The following is a 17,470-nucleotide window of genomic DNA, read 5'->3' as shown; positions in this document are numbered from 1 at the left end:
TTCTCCTCCTCCTCCTCCTCCTCCTCCTTCTTCTTCTTCTTCTTCTTCTTCTTCTTCTTCTTCTTCTTCTTCTTCTTCTCTCTTTGTATCAGCTTGTGTGCAGACTGACTTTCTAGTAAATATGGTTAGAATTAAGGGGACTTAACCAGAATTGCATTTGAGTCAGCCTGGGTTGGGTTGGGTTGTTCAGCCATTTGGGCAGGATCCAGCCAAAATTAAGCTCATCTAAGACCCACGCATGCCAGCGAGAGAGGGGTTCTTCTGCCTGCCTCTCTTCCACTGAACTCAACAATGGAACTTGACAACACCTGGTTTTGCAGCACACGAAAGGACAACACACCTTGCACCGTGAATCAGTGCTTATGGCATGACAAACTGTTCCTGTGCAGAACCTGAGGCTGAGATATTTGGAAACCCCTTTTGGCCCCAATTTATCAGCATGGGAAAACAAGTGGCACTGGAGTAACCTAGACATGATGGGGTGATTCCGCACTAGACCTTAAATCCTGGTTCAACCCTGTCCCAGAACTTACATTCTACACTACATTTGAGTTCACCCCTGTAATTATCTCGGGGTATTTTTACATTCTACACTATGCTTGAGTTCACCCCTGTAATTATCTTGGAATATTTTTTTTGTTTTGTTTCGACATTACACTGAGGTCACCCCAGTTTTGCCCCACACTTGTCCTGGGATAAATGGATGCTGTTATAACCAGGGACAAATACAAGGTATAGTGAGTCGAACTCTGATAAAATCAGGGATGAGATCCAAGTGCAGAAAGGACCTAGAGACTAACCCCCATGTGGCAGCGGAATGACACGCCCTGGCCTTGACTTCAGCCTGAAATTGAATGCTCATCCATGCAACTGTCAGCAAGCTGCCAATGTTTTATTTTATTCTTTCTGTGTGCGCTTGAATGCTTTCACTTTCATATGTAGACCTGTTGATGCGCTTAATTGCTTTGCTGCCGAAACGTCTATATCTCTCAAGGCCACAGGTGGTTGCCGCTGCTTGTTAGTTGCTTGGAGGATCTCACGAAACTCCGTGAGAAAGAGATAACGTGTGCTGCCTAGAAGCGTTTGCTCCCAGGCCCGATGGCGCGCGCGGGAACCCCCGCAATTGGGCCTCAGTGGTTTGAATGTACTATAACATACCCTGCTCATTGCTCCCCCCTCATTCTGAACAGTGATCCTGTCTATGCACCTATGGCTTCAAATAAAGTATAACCTTTCTGCAAGTGTGTACTTCGTTGATGCTGTGAGGAGTCTGACAGCAGCCAACGGTGTAATTGAAGAGTGGTTTTAGCCCCCAAAGAGTGTCTATCTCCCTTTCCACATTCTGCTGTCTAGCATGCAGGTCTCCAGCTGCCCTGCCCTAACATATTTGGGGAGCACTGACTCCCTGTGCCCCACCCCCTGGTGTACATTTTCAGATGCACAGCCTCTACTACAAAAGACCGAAGGACCAGAGAGGCATGATGACGCCAACTGAGACAGAAGAGAGGATCGTTCCAGTCATAAACATTGAAGGGTTTATTCAGGAGAATGAAGGATGGTAATACAGGCTTGCTGGCAGCAAAGTGGGGATAAAGATAAAGGGTCATCCTGAAAGTTCTGGGTCTTATGTGGGATGGTCATCACTAGTTGTCAGTTGATACAGTTACATAGCAGGGGACCCAACCAGTGATGTTGTGGACAACATCAAGGCCATAGTGCGTGGCCACTTCCTTCTTGTGTGCGTAGGGTTGCCAGCTCCAGGTTGGGAAATACCTGGAGATTTTGGGGGTGGAGCTTGAGGAGGGCGGATTTGGGGCCCAATGCCATAGAGTCCAACTTCCAAAGTGGCCATTTTCTCCAGCTGAACCTATCTCTGTCACCTGGAGATCAGTTGTAATAGAGGGAGGTTGGCAACCCTATGTGTATGGTAAGCCCTGCGGACTGGCCCTCCTTGCCCATACAAGGCCAATGGGACAGCCTTCTGACACCTCTGTGAGTAAACAACTCCTTGCTGGCTTAAGATTTTTCCAGTACCCAAGGAACAGCCTGGAAGTACAAACAGTCATACATCATACGATGGGCAGGAAATGAGCGCACGAACTCTTGAAAAAACAAACAAAAAAAGGAGTTTCACTTGAAACTATATTTAGGCCTGCCGCCTGCTCAGTTTCAAGTTGTTACAGGAAGTGAAACTCCTCTCCCGGGGGTGTTTGATTGCAGGGTGGGGTTCCAACTGATGCCAAAACTAAGGTGCCTATCCTTTTAGCAGGATCTTGCTTCTCATATTTGTCTACAGTTCACTAAGGGAGACAGGACAGAAAACCTCTTAAAGAGCTTTGCTTAAAAAACTATTGACCCTTTCCTTGCATTCTATCTTAAATTTGCGGGGGGCGGGGGGGCGGGCAGTTAATTCAATGGTGGATTCTCATCTGTGTCCATGAGAGAGCCAATTCACCTGCTCCTACATTCTTGATTTTCATGTGTTTCTTTGTATTTTGACCCAGCGAAAGAAATGAATCGACTTTTCCTCTTCCTCCTGCTCCCAATCTTTACAGCACCATCCATCAAGCTTTCTCTCAAGACAGCCTGTCAGGCTACAAACCGAGCCAGCTTCTGTTTTAGAAATGTCTTCTGCTTTCCACTGATGGTCCCTCAACATGATTTGCAAACTTGTATTTACAACACAATGCAATGCATGTCCTCCCATGTGAACAAAACAATGTGGCTTGCGGTAGGTGAGCTGGCGCAGTGAAGGTTGGGTGAAAGCAAGGGACCCACATTCTGGTTGACTGGGTTTGAAGGCATTCTCCAGGAGGGATTTGGAAACAGAAAAAGAAAAAAAAAGGCCGCACACTTGCTCCTCGCACTCAGTTGCTGACGCAATATTTCCAGAAGCAAGCTGGCAAAGAAAGGGAAAGGACATCATTAATGGCACAATGCCAGTAGCAATATTCATGTTCAAGGATGCTCCAGCTTTGGTTCAGGGACCTTCTGCCGCCAGCCCCCAACTTCCCACCACTCCGCTGGCCAGCAGGGAGGGAAAATGGTGGGAAACCAGCAGTGTCCCGAGATGCTGACATCATTCCGTTTGCCCGGAAGGGATGTCAGGATGTTGCTGGGGAATGTTAGAGATTCTCTAGCACAGGGGTGTCAAACATAAGGCCCTGGGGCCAGAACTAGCCCATCCAGGGCTCTTATGCAGCCCGCGAGCAACTAGTGCAAGGGAGGGAACCGGAGACTGCTTGGGGGTAGTGGGCAGAGCCACTCCAATTGTGGCTTCAGCTTGGCGAAGCAAACCTCATCTGCAGCAGTCAAGCAGCGTGGGAGCATCCGCCCAGTGCTGCTCCGCTGGGTCTCCGATCTGCCTATGTGGGTTTTCCTTTGCCCCTCCCCCCAGCCCATGAGGCCTTGCAGTGAGGATACACCAACTTGGAGTTTACCAGCTGCTGTCTTTTATACAGTTTATATTTCTGGTACCCGGCATTACATTTTATGGCACACATGGCCCGGCCCAACAAAGTGACCTTTATGTCAGATCCTGCCCTCATAATAAATGAGTTCGACACCTCTGCTCTAGCATTTGGGCAAACTCTATGTTGAACGATATCACTGCCACATTTTTAATGCTTCCTACAAAAACATTGGCTTGCATCTATGTCTTTAAAAAATTATATCCTGTCTCTATTGGTTAAGACGCTGAACTGCAGGCTATGGAAGATCGGTGGGTCAGCAGATCAAGAACCGAGTGTGCCGCATCACGGAGTGAGCTCCCGTCTCTAGTTCCAGCTCCTGCCAACCTAGCAGTTCAAAAGCAAGAAATTGCAAGTAGAGAAATAGGTACCACTTCAGTGGGAAGGTAACAGCGTTCCGTGTGCCTTGGTGTTAGTCATGCCGGCCACATGACCACAGAAACATCTTCGGACAGCGCTGGCTCTTCGGCTTTGAAACGGAGATGAGCACCGCAACCCTAGAGTCGGATTCAACTGGCTTTCGAGCAAGGGAACCTTTACCTTTTTAAGATGGCTTAGAACTGAATGTATGCGTGTCATCATACAATAAAAATCAACAAAGACCTTACACTGGCTTCACCAACCATCAATGACAAGACAACCACATGTCTTAAACCAAACAGATATCCTTTAAAAAGCAGCCATTACATATCAAAGTAAAACAGCTAAAATATTTTACAGCAGGGACTAAAACTTCGAGAGCTGGAGGCCAGGCGAAATGTTGGAAGGAGGGCATTCCACAGTCAAGGAGCCACCGGTCACCACCTGCCCACACGGTGCAATAGAGCCAATGCACTTATAGTATCAGACTAGGACCATGGAGATCTCTGCTTGTGCTGCTGGCCTTTTCTACCTTGCAGGGCTGTTGTTGGGAGGGGAAAAAATACAACAGCCATGGATATTATCCCGTGTTTTTGAAGGAAGCGTGAGCAAAAAGTGGTAGCAAACAGAGTAAATGAATGGACATGGCTCAGTAGCAGAGAAGGTCCCGGATTCCTTCCCCAGCATTTCCAGTTTAAGAAACTCACTTGTTGGCAAAGACCTTTCTTTGCCTGGATGCTAAAGAACTGCTGATATTCAGAGCCAAAGATACTAAAAACTGGATAGCCGGATGGCCTGGCTCAGTATGGCTGCCTGCTCCAGGTGGAGAAATTCCTGAAGATTTGGGGGATGGAGTCTAGAGAGGGTGGGATTCAGGGAGAGGAGGGACGTCAGTGGGGTATAATGCCGTAGAGTCCATCCTGCAAGCAGTGATTTTCTCCAAGGGAACTGATCTCTGTCAGCCGGAGATCAGTTGTAATTCCGGGAGATCTCTGGGCCCCAACTTTGAGGGTGCCTGATAGAATTTGAGAGAGATGTTCCAGAGGAGATCCGGGAAATTACAGGCCAGTCAGTCTGACGTCGATACCGGGTAAATTGGTGGAAACCATTATTAAGGAAAGAATTAGTAGGCACATAGATGAACAAAACCTATTGAGGCAGACTCAACATGGGTTCTGTAAGGGAAGATCTTGTCTCACAAACCTGTTAATGTTCTTTGAGGGGGTGAACAAACATGTGGACAAGGGGGATCCAATAGATATTGTTTACCTTGACTTCCAGAAAGCTTTTGATAAAGTTCCTCATCAAAGGCTCCTAAGCAAGCTCAAAAATCATGGGATAAAAGGACAAGTCCTTTTATGGATCAAAAACTGGCTAATTAATAGAAAACAGAGAGTGAGTATAAATGGGCAGTTCTCCCAGTGGAGGGGGGTAAGCAGTGGGGTACCACAGGGATCAGTACTTGGTCCACTGCTTTTTAACTTGTTCATTAATGATTTGGAGTTGGGAGTAAGCAGTGAAGTGGCTAAATTTGCGGATGATACAAAGTTGTTCAGGGTGGTGAAAACCAGTGAGGATTGTGAGGCACTCCAAAGGGATCTGTCAAAGATGGGCAAGTGGGCGTCAACATGGCAAATGGGGTTCAATGTGGCCAAGTGCAAGGTGATGCACATTGGAGCCAAAAATCCTAAATATAAATACACATTGATGGGGTCTGAACTGGCAGAGACTGAGCAAGAGAGAGATCTTGGAGTTGTAGTGGATAACTCACTGAAAATGTCGAGACAGTGTGTGACTGCAATAAAGAAGGCCAATGCTATGCTGGGGATTATTAGGAAGGGTATTGAAAACAGATCAGCCAATATAATAATGCCCCTATATAAATCAATGGTGAGACCTCATTTGGAATACTGTGTGCAGTTCTGGGCACCACACCTTAAAAAGGATATTATAGCTTTGGAAAAAGTGCAGAAAAGGGCAACTCGAATGATAAAAGGGTTGGAACACTTTCCCTATGAGGAAAGGTTAAAGCGCTTAGGGCTCTTTAGCTTGGAGAAAAGACGACTGAGGGGTGACATGATCGAGGTTTATAAGATTATGCATGGGAAAGAGCAGGTAGAGAAAGAGGTACTTTTCTCCCTTTCTCACAATACAAGAACCCGTGGGCACTCCATGAAATTGCTGAGCGGTCGGGTTAGAACGGATAAAAGGAAGTACTTCTTCACCCAAAGAGTGATTAACACATGGAATTCACTGCCACAGGAAGTGGTGGGTGCTACAAGCATGGACGGCTTCAAAAGGGAATTAGATAAGCATATGGAGCAGAGGTCCATCAGTGGCTATTAGCCACAAGGTATAGCTAGGGGCTCTGGGGCAAGTGATGCTCTGTCTTCTTGGTGCTTGGGGGGGGGTCAACAGTGGGAGGGCTTCTAATGTCCTGGCCCCACTGCTGGACCTCCTGATGGCACTGGTATTTCTGGCCACTGTGTGACACAGAGTGTTGGACTGGATGGGCCTTTGGCCTGATCCAACATTGGCGTCTCTTATGTTCTTATGACAAGAAAACACAAACCATTAGCAGCTCTTTCCTCTAGGTAGTTGGTGGGTTCATATGTACTTGCTCTCCTACTACAGAGGCCCTTCTTATTGCAAGGAGTTACAAGTTCCCAGAGCTTCTTCTACAAAAAAGCCCTGTATAACAGTATAGAAAAATTTTAAAAAAGAAAAAGCACAAAATAGATCTACCTTAAACATACATCTATTACACCTGGTGTCATATACTCTTATCTTCCTATCTTCCTAACACTGTGACCCTCCGTTTTTGTATTAGTCCCAAGTGACGCATGGCAACCCCGTATATAAGGCAGCTTCAGATGCTAATGGGCATAACTTGTAAGGAAATCTGTATAAGAGCTGGTCGTCCTTCAAGACAGTAAACCAGAACATCAGGGAGAAAGGTTTTGTGTAACGTTTCTTTCTCACATGCTTTTAGCCAAGGGTGCATTAAAAACGACCAAATCTCTCCCGTCCCAAACACACAGAATGCCTCTCATTTTCCTTCACGCTGCTGAGATCACTCACCTCTCTTGCTTGGCTTCTGAGGAGACTGCTCTGCTTTGACAAAGGCCTGGCTCCGCAGTTTGTCCGCTGCTGCCAGCTTCCACAGAATGGTCTTCACATCTTCCACCTGAAAAGCAAGATGGCGTCGAAAGAGATTTTTTGCCTTGAGCGACTCACCGAGGTCTCTCCCCTCCCCAAACCCCACCTTTCCCAGGCGCCACCCCCAAATCCCCAGGAATTTCCCAACCTGGAGTTGACAACCTGATCATCACCACTGGCCCAGAGGACCTTGGACTGTTACAATGATCTTTTCCCCTTCCTTGCCAGCTCTTGTGGAGCTAAAAGAAGCATTAAAAAGGCACCCGCTGTCCCCCCCACGGCAGAATAAAGGGGGGGGGGGGGTTTGGCTAAGAGTTGTGGGGAAGAACGGGGCCAGGACTGGGAGGCAGGAATGTGGCCACAATTAGTGGGTGTGGGGGGAAGGAAGCTATAGCTGAGGGACCCACGAATAACCCTGTGCCCAAGGCCCTGATTCGAGCATTCAGGCAGGCATACACAAGTGTCTCTGTTTCGATCTGTTGAAGGGCCTGCCTTAAACACTCACCAGGTTCTCAGGGGTCTCCTCCTGCAGCGATTCTTTGCCTCCTGTAATAATAATAACAATACAAGGTATATATCTGGAAATGCCACTAAAAACAGTTAAACAGTTATTCTTCTGCAGAAAACAAGCGGTCATTCATTTTGCAAGAAAAGCAGGCAATACTGTGAGGATACAGTTTTATGGAGAAGGGATCCAATGGAACTGTGAATGGGACTTAGGCCCCTTTGTCAAGAAGAGCTACAGCACCAGCAGTTTCTGAACAGGTGCAGATTTTTGTGTCTATGTTTACATAACGTTGGGGGATGCGCATATGCAAAGAGATAAGAACAAAGCAATCAGACAGCCATTTCCATCTTCATAGCCCTACACATACAGCAGGCTTCATGTGGAGGAGTGGGGAATCAAATCCAGTTCTAGTCTGCTGCTCTTAACCACTATACCAGGCGTGCCCTCTTAGATCAGCATAGCTGGAGTTAGATGAGCATAGCTGTTAAGGGCACAAACTGTCACCTGGAAGCCCCCTGTTCAAACTACTGTCCATCCACACATTCTGCAGATGATCTGACAGTCAAATTGTTTGATAGATTGCGGGGTTAGATGGGGGAGCAGTGTGTGTCACTCCCCTGATAAAAGCATCACCCTCCCCTAATGCACAGTTTCATCTGCTTGAAAGAAAGTTAAGAGGTCCATCACATATCTTCCAGTGCAATGGGTAGCTTGGCTCTTTAGAAAAGCCATATCCTTAAGATCTAACCGCACCTGCTCTTTAATCTTCTGGCCTGTCTCCTAGAGCTGTTTTTACAGTTGCTGCAATAATGAGTTACAAGCATTTCAAGTATAGTTTGTACTATCTGTTGCTGCAAGTAGGTTCCTACTATGTACATTTTGCATTGTTTAATGCATCATATTAATATTTGTGCTTTGCTTCGTCTCTGTTTCAGATTCCTGGTCAGTTCCAGATTTTTGCATTTCAAAACCTATTGTATTGTTTAATGGATGCCCCGCCCTGTTGGTTGTATTCACTTAATCTTTGTAACCTCCCTTGAGTCCAGAAAAGTGCTAAGTATTACTGTTATGAAACTGAAAACCTACAGTGAAGCAGGGGTCATTTCGTGCAGGAGCACACAGGAAGGGAGCTCCGGCAGTAAGGAGCTCAGGGGGCGGGCACATGCAACAAGCCCCTCCCCCCACTCCCAGCAGCCCTCAGTTGGGCCATGGGGAGCAAGAAGTAGCCAGGTAAGTTGCAGAGCTCCCCCCCGGCCCGCCTTCAGGTACAAGCTCTCCCTTCTCTGTGAGAGCAGATCTGCACGTTACCCCCCGCCCATAGCTAGCAATCCAAAACAGTCCAGTGGAGCCTGAGCGGTGGCTGTTGCCATCTGACACACTTCCGGTGATGTCAGGGGGTGTGGCATATGCAAATAAGTTATGCTAATGAGCTCCTGCACCTCTTTTTCTACAAAATGACCCCTGTTAAGTGAAGCATCTGATTTTGGCTTCTCTCTCCCATTTCAACCCAGCAAAAATGCACCTGAACACATCATAAAGACTAGTGAGCAGCAGCTGGAGATAATTTACAAAGCTGTAGTCCTTTGGACTATATATTTCAAACCAAAGCGTGACATGAGTGGAAGTCTACAAATCTGCACATTACCAATGGGATGCTAGATGGGGGCATAGAGAAGAGGCAAGTGTAAACGACATGCCCACACAAACCTGCCCACCGTCCAGCCTTCTGCATCTGATGAACTCCTCCTTCCAGGGCAGAGAGAGCAGAGTTCCGATTTCGGGATGGGTGTAATGCAGCAGATGGCACATCATCAGGTATGAACCCCACCGAGTTGTCCAACAGGTTAAAATCCGTAGGGACAAAATCTAATATTTAAACAAGTTTAACAAACTTAAACGTTTCTGCTCAGGGAGGAAACAAAATTATAAGCTTGCCTTACACTTGAAGTTGCTCCAGACTCAAATGAGATGTGACTTTTTTTTAGCAAGTCTGATCAGGATTCCCAGGAAGGCATCTTTGCTGTGTGTGTGTCTCCCCCCCCCCCCCATCCAATTCGCTCCCTATGAGGCAAGATTTCCCCTCCGTATTTCTTTCCCTTTACTGACTGAGCTGCCCTAGTACTGTGTTTTCTTCTTTCCTGAAGAACTCTGGCTGTCCCACCCTGTCAAAGTACAATATTTTGGCTGTTGACTCAGCCCAGGAACCTGAGGGAAGGATCAGGAGCCCACTGTAACTTAAAGAACTTAAATGGCACTCAAGGCATTTTGAAATTCAAACATAACAACATATTTGATTTAACACAGAGGGGAAAGGTCAGGAGAAATCAGGGGGGGTGAAATTTCTGAGGTAAAACCAGTACATGCACAGAATTTAGTTCCTCCATTTCAGGCTAATGAGAGTTTCTTAAGCCTTTCACAGTTACTTGAAGTCATACTGTTGAGAGGCTTTTGTTCCAGTGTTTTCCCCAAACACTCCAGTGCACTTTCTTTGAGTATTCTCTGACTCTTTTGGTTTCCAGAAGGCTGATACACTCTTTCCTGACCCAAACCCCTTCTCTTGAAACACCAGTACTCACATTCAGTTTTTAACTGACTCTCAAGGTTTCTAAAGGCAGTTTCTAACCAGACCAGACCAGGGATCTCTGTATTCTTCATAGCTAACTCCCTGTTTGACTGGGTAGGGAAATTCTCCTCTCACTAGAAGCTCTATCCCCTTTCTCTGGCCTGAATGGGCGTCTCCATCTAACTATCCACTCATCCTTGCCAGCTTCCCCCCAGTTCTCCTCTGTGTTAAACTGCTCTCAGTCAGGGATGAATTCAGAAACTGTCAGTACACGACTCTTCTCAGCTAGGGCTGAAATCAGACTGCATCTCTCCCTAGCATCCAGTTCAGAAGTCTTACTCTGCTCAGCTGATGCTAACCGATCAGATCTCTTGGAACAGCCTGTCACTCAAAGCTCTCTGGCTCTGTGAAGAATTAACTCTCCACAGTCCTTTATCTGTTTACACAGAACTTCTAAGATTTTTGCAGTCCATCACAGTGTCATTTGCCCCATTACAGAGCTGCTCGTGTACTGGATTCTGAACAGGCAGCCCCCACAATGGGGGGAGCACACCCCAAGGTATTTTGGAACAGAAAAATGGTTCAGGGGAAGGCAAAGGATCATCCTCTCTCCAGTACCAAAGGGATGCCAACCTCCAGGTGGGGACTGGAGATCTACCAGACAGCACATCTCCAGACAACAGACATTAGTTCCCCTGGAGAAAATGGCCTCTTTGGAGGGTGGACTCCATGGAATCACATCCCCGCTCAGGTCCCTCCCCTCCCTAAACTTTGTCCCCCAGATCAACAGGGATATCCCAATCCATAGTTGGCAACCCCGACCCACAAGCCCTATCTGAATTGGGCCCCGCAGTGCATGCAGAAAGCACTTCCCTACAGTTGCTGTGCGGCTGCAGGGAAAGTGAATTGTGTGGATGGGGATTTCCCCGACCCAACTAGCTAAAAAGACAAAAAGAATCACAACTAGTTTGAATTTAAGTCAGTCTAAGGTAGAGGTCAGTTACAGATAAGTGAGAGAGATCCAGACCGATTCCGCAAAAGCAGTTGTTCTGCCCTCTGTCTCCCATTTTCCCCAGTTATACTGCTCAATTTCCCACTATTTGCTACATGGCCGCATTTTGACCTCCATCTCCCCCCCCCCCATCCTACCCCCCCCCAATCCTCCCTCCTTAGGATCAAGAAGACGCGGTGGAAATCAGGGGGAGATGCAGGTCAAAATGTGGCCATGCAGCAAATAGTGGGATATAGTGGGGGGGAACGGGAGGGCAGAACAACTGCTTTTGCGGAATCAGTCCCAGACTAATCAAAGATTCTTTCCTCTGTCTGAAGTCATGCAAAGAGGACTTTTAGTGGTTCAGCTCCCAGCATTAAAACTCAAACAAGGCCTATGAACTCCCTTCTGGCGCCAGTCAATCAAGAAATCTCTTACAGAAACAGACCGACTTAGGGTTGCCAGATCCAGATTGGGAAACTCCTGGAGATTTGGGAATGGAGCCAGTGGAGGACAGAGACCTCAGTGGGGTGCAATGCCTCCAAGTCCCCCACTCCAAAGCATCCATTTTCTCCAGGGGAACTGATCTCTGTCCTCTGGAGATGAGCTGTAATTCTGGGGGATCCCCAGGTCCCACCTGGAGACTGGCAACACTACGTTGGTGTCTGTACCTAACATAAAACCACCACAATAGAGTCTCCCAACTTCCACTGCAACCCCGGGTCAAAAGGATCATAATCAGCACAGTCCTTACCCTGAGTGCTGTCAATTTCCGGGTAAACGGGATAGGCGTTCAAGCTGCAAGCTGCTAAAAGTACCGAAACCGCATATGCCAGAATTTGGGAATGCATCTCTGTCTGTCCTCTTCCCCCACTGCAGTTTGACTAAACAATGAGGATCCCGCAGTGACCTGAGTGCCCAGGAAACACAGACCCTCCTTTATACCCTTTCTCATCCCTCTATCTCTGCTCGATCGATACGTTATCATCATCTTGCAAGGGATTCTCATCTTCCGCCCCATCCATCCATCCCCATGGCAAGAGGACCAGCGTTATGGTTTGTCATCATGATGCCCCATCATTCCTTTTACGTTGCCTGTCTATCAGCGCTGGAACAGGTAGCCCTTAACAAATGTTTGAACTACATCAGAGAGTTCATCACTGTTTGTTTTGGCCAAAAGAACCTGGGGGAGAAAAGGAGCATTTTGACGTCAGCGGCCCTCCAGATTAACAATAGGATTGGCCTGGGCTGAATGGGATTGATGGGCAGGGAGGGAGACCATTCAATAGATGGGATCGTTTGTTTTTGTGTATGAAATGCAGGCCGGCATTTCCTCGCCGTAGGATGTTTCTCTGCAAAGATCGCCGCCCACTTTTCCCCGCTAATAACTCTGTAGAGGAGGATACTTCCCAGAAGCAAACATTACCATTTTAGTAATGCATTTCCCCCACTTCTTTGCTGGATTCAAGGGTCCCATGAAGCTGAAAAGGATGAGATTGTCCAAATCGCCCATTCTTTTAGAAGTCCAAGACATCAGGTTAAAAGCTATGAAGGATTCAGCTAGAGGCTCAACTATCAGCAATTCTCCACAGTCCTACCAGTCAAGGTAAGGTTCCTGAAGGAGACCTCATAAAGTTACAAGAATATAAGAGCCAACTTGCTGGATTAGATCCATAGCCCAGGATTGTTTCCAACATCCTTCCCCCAGTGGTCATTCTAGGACGTGGTACACTGCCCCTGAATGTGAATGATCATGACTAGCATTTGGAAGGCCAGATAATGAAACTGAAGCTCAAATACTTTGGCCACCCAATGAGAAGGGAGCCCTCACTGGAGAAGACCCTGATGCTGGGAAAGATTGAAGGTCAAAGAAGACGGGGACGGCAAAGGATGAGATGGTTAGACAGTGTCATAGATGCAACGAACATGAAATCGAGCCAACTTCAGAGGATGGCGGAAGACCGGAAGGCCTGGCGGGAGCTGGTCCATGGGGTCGCGAAGAGTCGGACTCGACTGTGCGACTGAACAAAAGCATTTGTTGACCTACCCGCTCTCCAATGAGGTGCTGATAGCCTCCTGAGCTAAGGCCTGAATGTTCCAACTGGAACATTCTTTCTCATTAAACCACCTGCACTCACTGCTGAGCCTTTCTACGCCATGGCTTTTGCGCACTGAGGGGTTTGGGGATCCTTGCCAACCCAGAATTTCTGCTTCCCTGGCAGCAGCAGGAAACAGAGTCCATCTCAGGGCTACCCAGGGGCCCCAGCTGAGAACTTTCCAGGGTTCTACATCCTTCGCCCACACCAAGATGGCCGGGGGAGGGCACAAGTTGCACTTGTCCAACCCATGGAGGAAATGCTTCCCCTTATACCCAGGAGCCAGAAAACTATGAGTGAAGCTATTTCCCTCAGGTGAAGCAAGAGCAACCAGCCATCTGATACATATCAGGGGAGCGGTCCATAGCTCAGTAGTAGAAGGTTCCAAGTTTCCAGCAAATCAACCTTGCAGGATCACAGGGAAAATTTCCCTCTGTCTCAGATTTCGGAAAACTGCAGCTAGTAAGTAGATCGTACTGAGCTAGAAGGACCAATGGTCTGATCCTGCAATACGGTTTCATGTGTACATGTTTGTATCTGAGCGCAGAAAAGCAGAGATCTTCTGCGCTGAGTGTGCCTGTCTACCTGGGCATGCTTCTAAAATGCACAGAACTGAAGTTTGAGCTCCAGCAATATTCTCATACACCCCCCCCCCAATGAGCCACAAAAATCTTCCAACTCGTTTTTGCGCTTCTTGGGGGCTCCGTGGCCCATGCAACTGTGCCTTTGTGACCCTTCTGGCTGCAGAAGACGGGACAAAAGAATCAAGGGGCATCTTTACCAAGACTTGAGGTCATACGATGGGCTCGCCGGAGGAAGCCGCTGGACTGAAAAAGACCTGTTCCAAGGCACCGGGAGGTGGAACGCCGACACCCGAAGCCCGCTTGAAGGAGCCGGATAACAACAAGCCCTGCTGCCTGGGTGCCGGTAGGAAGTCACCTCCCTATATAATGTGGCCCCAGATAGGAATTGAAATTGTATGTAAACCGCTCAGAGACCCTCCGGGGTTAGAGCGGTATAGAAACTGAATGTTAAATAAAAACAAATAAATAAATAAATAGCAGCTGCGGAGAGACTCGTTTTTCACTCCCAACGACAGGCTCATTTCCTATACCCATCAGAGAGGGACGAGGACAGACAAATGAGAGTGATCACTCATCCATCTTGATCCAGAGCGCCCATCATCACTTTCAGCAGCTTGCCCTAATGAAATCTGTCCCTGACCCGTCAATTTGCTCCCATTTTCTGTGTGTCAGATTGTTCGTCATCCGATAAAAAATGATTGACAAAGCCCCACCCGTCTGGCAGACACATGCCAGAGAAGAACGTCAGAAAAGCACCTGCGAGCATTGGCCAGAAGTCCAATGATTGAGCCACAGTTACTCAGCAGTTACTTCAGCCAGAGAGTCTTTTTGCAGGCCAATGCCCCTCTTGGCACGTGATGTTTGCCTACCTGTTTTGGAACCCAATCAGACAAGACTGTTTAGCACAGCGAGTTGGGATTTGCTGTCTTGCTGGTTCTGTCTCATTCTAGACTCTTTGTTCTCAACTGTGCTGTTGGGTTGTGAACTAACTCATGGCAACCCCATGAAGTTCTACCGCAGGGGGCTTTCAAGGCAAGAGAGGAGCAGAGGTGGCTTGCCCTTGCCTTCCTCCGTGTAGCAACCTCAGCCTACCATCGGGATTTCTCACCTAAGTACTGGCCATGGTCAAAACTGCTTAGCTTCCAAATGATAGGGCTAGTTACCCCTGACCTGGATAACCCGGGCAAGCCCGATCTTGTCAGATCTCAGAAGCTAAGCAGGGCCGACCCTGGCAAGTATTTTGTTGGGAGACCTCCAGAGAATACCAGGGCCGGGAGGCAGAGGCAAGCTATCAAGCCACTGAGAGCCAGTTTGGTGTAGCGGTTAGAAGCACAGACTCTAATCTGGGAGAACCGGGTTTGACTCCCCACTCCTCCACATGCAGCCAGCTGGGTGATCTTGGGCAAGCCACAGTTCTCTCAGAGCTGTTCTCTCAAGAGCAGTTCTCTCGGAGTTCTCTCAGCCCCACCTACTTCACAGGGTATCTGTTGCGGGGAGAGGGAGGGAAGGAGATTCTGAGAATCCCGAGTGAAGGGCGGGAATATAAATCCAATCTCTTCTTCTTCTCTTCTCTTTTCTGAATGTCCTCCATGCCCCAGTAGGAGTCGCCAGAGGTCACCATGACTTCCAGGCACCCATCCACCAAATGCAAAAATACAAAAAAAAAAAAAAAAAGATAGGGCTAGTCTGAACTATTAGGGCTTCTGTAAGCAGTGAGAGATTCAAAGAAGGTTTTATGGGGTCAGTGGCTTTTGGAGGAGAGACTTCCAGTGCCTTCAGCAGTTGATTTAACAGTGTGCCACTTAAGCAGTAGAAAAGAGTAAGAGTCCCGTAGCACTTTGGTGCAGTCGTTAAGAGTGCAGACTCTAATCTGGGAGAACCAGATTTGATTCCCCACTCTTCCACATGCAGCTGATTGGGGTTCTGCCACTTCCCAAGCCAGCTGCTTATTGTAAAGTCTCACACGCCCCTGGGCCTGGGAATGTAATGTTGAGTACATATTCAGTGAAAGAAAGGTCAAGCCAGTTTTGCTAGCAAGAGCAGAGGCAGATATACATATGTGGATTTATAAACTTAGTTGGTTCATTTTAAACCCAAACACTCTTCTATATTTTAATATTTTCTTACCACAACAGGAAACCTAGGTCTCAATTCAGTCCAGGTGGATGCATTGTCTGGTGTTTTGTTATCAGTTTATCCAAGCCCCTGCTGACTCTCTCCCACCCAGATCCCAGAACGTCTCCCATGCCCTGTTCACATTCCCCCTGGATGAGCCAGTTTCAGACTCCTTCCACCAATATATGCACATTCCAGAGCAGCTTTGAGCAACCAGCTGTCGTAGTGCTCCAAAGGGTCTGCCCCCCCATTAGTGACTGCAGTGTGGGGCTGAATTGAGCAAAGTGTGGGGTAACCCACTGGGTGGATGTTTTGTTGCTGGAGAATCTGCACTACGTGGAAACCATCCCAGTCTGTGTGCACGAATATACATTCCTCTAGTGCCTCTTGCTAGTATTCCCCTTGTAGAGAAAATGGGGAGTGCCAAGTGCAACTCTACCCAATTGACCAAAGAGAAAGTGCTACTACCTTTTTGAGTAGGAGCCGCCGCCACCGCTATTCCACCTGTACCCCCTATGCCCATGCGTACTAACATCTGATTGCCTGGCCCCAAGGGTGGAGCGAGGCGCTTGGACATGCCTCTGAGGACAAGATCGTAGTTTGTGTTGTAAACCTTAAGCAGAAGAACAACGGTGGTTCACAATGAGTCTTGTACAAAAATATCACAAACTAGGACTTATAAGTAAACCATTGAGTTGTGGGGGGACAGGTTCCAGAACCAGCAGTAGGACAAACCACCTGTACCCGTGATCCTTTTCTGCTAGCGAAAACACGGTGGAAGAGAGGGAAACAATGAAGCCCCTTTTACCACTGTGTGCTGTTAAAAGCCGACTCTCTCCACCCACCCACTGTTTTTAAGGTCACACACGAAACTCGAATTAGGTTGGGGTTGCCCCCAACAAGTGTTCCCTCTAAGCTGAGTTAGTGTGAGCTAGCTCACCGTTTTTTTAGCCTCTAGCTTACACATTTTTGTCTTAGCTCAGGAAGGATGGGGCTCCAGAGCAAAGTAATTTATGCAGAAGCCAAATCGCTCGCTCACAAGTTTAATGCCAGTAGCTCACAAAGCAGAATTTTTGCTCATAAGACTCCACAGCTTAGAGGGAGCATTGCCCCCAACCCAACAAGAATTAAATGCATCATCTAATCCACCAGTATGGTCCCCATGGGGGCCAGGGCACCCTGCTTACACCTTTCCGGGTGGCCATCAAGTGTTTTTAGAAAGCGGATGTGGCCCGCCAAGGTTTTTGTCCAGCAGGGCCGCTAAGGATCCAGTTGGCTTTGCCGAGTTTTTAAAAAATTGCTTCAGCAACACCTGCCCCCCCCAACCCCAAGGATCTTCACTGTGTTTCTGTGTGTATGCAAGAAAATATATGTATATTAAAATGTTCATCTAAAAGACATCCTGTTAAAACAGAGCTTCTTTTGAAAAGTTCCTTAAGAGTTCTACACAACCTCCCTCCCTGATATTCTGTAGTTGGCTTCGCCTCCCGCGGCAGTCATTTTCTCAGTTGTCTTGACCTCCTGTGACAGACATTTTGTGACTGCACTCACCACCGCAGGCTTGAAGAGGCCAGGGGCTCCTGGTTTAATCAGACCCTAATAAAGAAAGCTTCTGAACTATCAT

Source organism: Gekko japonicus, unplaced genomic scaffold, assembly GCF_001447785.1.
Source record: "Gekko japonicus isolate JY-2015 unplaced genomic scaffold, Gekko_japonicus_V1.1 scaffold1313, whole genome shotgun sequence".
Taxonomy (NCBI): domain Eukaryota; kingdom Metazoa; phylum Chordata; class Lepidosauria; order Squamata; family Gekkonidae; genus Gekko; species Gekko japonicus.
The sequence above is the reverse complement of the archived record's forward strand: the minus strand, read 5'-3'. Positions refer to the sequence as shown.